Raw genomic sequence first — 2,511 nt, 5'->3', positions numbered from 1 at the left:
ACCCATCATCATTTGTCCTCCCTGACTTCCAAAAGAAAAGGAGTTCTTCAGATGTATCTGTTTTTGAAAAACACTTCCTTGCTGTGTATTGTATCTTTTTTATTTTCCTTTTCCATTTGTTTCACTTGCAAAAGGTTTTATTAAAAACTTTATTTTAAAGGAAGCATTATTTCAAAGCAAGAATAGACAAATGGACAGTGAAAAAAATTATGTTGCTTATCATTTTTTTCTCATTAACTCTAGACTTTTCTTCTTAAAATAACTATTAAAAAAAAAACCAAACCTCTTCTTATCACCTACTCTAAGCCCTGTAATATTTTCATTGGCTGCACTGCAAAATAACTGTAAATGATAGAGCGGTTAAGGATTTCTTTAAGCAGGCTGTTATGTGAATTAGTTGACCCCATCCCCTTTTGTCAATAAAATAGGATATTACCAAAAGGCAGCCCTTGCAATCATGTCTGAATTGGTTTTCAAGCTTCACAGAAAGGTCGATTCAAACAGTGGCGAACATCACCTTGGTGGGCACTGCTGCCTACCTCCAGTTTGGAAAAGCTTTTTGTTAGCTCACCTTCAAGCTTAGGGTCAGGTTTCAGTGTTCTTTTCCGAGAGACTGAGGCATGAAAACTCTTGAAATCCCCATTTACTTAATGAAAATAATATTACTGAATGAATGATAATCAAGTGATGTTTTCATTATAGCAAGTAATTTTCAGCCGTTATTTCGATTCTCCTTAGCAACACGTATCTGCAAGGGTTGCAACCTATAGTCTCTTTACAGTACTGTCTCTCACTCCTGCAAAGGACATCCTAATCAGTATGGGAGGGTTAGTTATTTGAATGTACTAAGATAGCTTTCTAGAGCTGTCTTTGTCGTTGTGCTCCTAAGCAGAAATTTTTCATTCCCTTTTTCCTATTTATTTCTGGAAAACACTACTCTTACTTCAGCCACTCTAAATGAACTGATCTTTTCCAACAGAGTCTGGATAGTCTCATTTAGCAAGCCCTAATGCTGGAGTGTGGACAGGGGAGGACATCAAAGAGCCCTCGGTGACAGCAAGGAATGGCAGTGACCTGGCCGAGAAGGGAAGCAGGCACCTAGCAAGGTGAGCTGAGCAAGTGACACAAAAGTGTAACAGCCAAGCAAGCCAATAGTAATGAGGCTGATCCAGGAGTTTGAATCAATGGGTGAAGTGGTGGCACAGCTACAGTACAGCTCAGGCAAGAACCAAGGTTGAGTGCCTCAGTTTAAATGCCACTCCCAAGCAAAGAGAGCCTAGGACTCAGCTCTTTTCCCATCAGTCCCACCCATGGTCACAGCTACACCACATCAGAGCTGGCCAGGAGCCCTCCTTTTAGATTTCTTTTAGATGTCATTTAGAAATATATCCATTATCTTGAACACTCAGATGTAGTGCATTAGGACCAAAGGAAAGTTATATAATATCCTAGGGACGGAAACAGATATTTCTGTCATAGAGAGAAAGACAAATAAATAGATATGTAGAGCTAGACGACTAATAAACAAAGCAGAGGATGTGGAGAGCAATGTTTGTGTCCTAATGCTGAAAAAAGAACAGTAACACTGTGAACAAAATAAGACTTTTCGTGTTTGCCATTGATTACACTGAAAGCAAGCTTTTCATTTCAGCTAATTAAAGCCATTCTGAAGCCAGTAGCTTAATTTCATGCATAGGACTTAATAAATAAGAAGATGTAGTCATGATCATAAGTACTTTTTTTATCACTTTCTATGTTGTGTAATAAAAAAAACTGTTAATGGGGGAACTTAAAATCATTCTTGGATTTGAACTCTGGTTGGCTAAAGTTTTAGTCTAGCAAGCGATATCAATGTTAAAGAGACAAAAAGTATATAATTTTTTTTTCCTTTGGAATCTGGACACATTCATCCAAAAAGGTTGCTAAATCTAATTTTTAAAATAAATAAATGATGACAAGAAAAGAAAATTTAAGCCAACAGCAATATTCTCTTCAGAGTGACTTTATATATGTGTGTGTGTGTGTATATATATATATACACATAATTTTACAGAGAGCATACAGGATTGTCTCATACTTTTCTATGGAATTTAAAATACCTTATTCACACCAGTCTAATTAAGACATAAAAAATACTTCATGAAACAGTTAAGTTTCAGTGTCTATAAAATCTCAGCATTATTCTGTTTCACAGAACGTATTACAGATTTAGTCTAAAGAAACAAAAGATTATGAAGTGCTAGTTGCACTGAAAGATGAGAATTCCCTTGTGCGCTGAAGAACTAGTATAAGTCTTCTGACTTTTCCAGTGTATTTAAGTTCTAGAAACATTTTGCAAATTATATTAGTGTTAATCTACTCTGGGATAACAGGATATAATAGAATATGAAGAGATGCAATTATGGTTTTCTGTGTACAATTCAATAACTTCAAAATGCAAATTCATCTTTTAAAGACCTAGATATGTTTTTACTACAATAGCTTTAGAGTTATTTATGAGCACAGATATGC

This window comes from Numida meleagris, chromosome 1 (genome assembly GCF_002078875.1).
Source record: "Numida meleagris isolate 19003 breed g44 Domestic line chromosome 1, NumMel1.0, whole genome shotgun sequence".
Lineage (NCBI taxonomy): Eukaryota > Metazoa > Chordata > Aves > Galliformes > Numididae > Numida > Numida meleagris.
The sequence above is the reverse complement of the archived record's forward strand: the minus strand, read 5'-3'. Positions refer to the sequence as shown.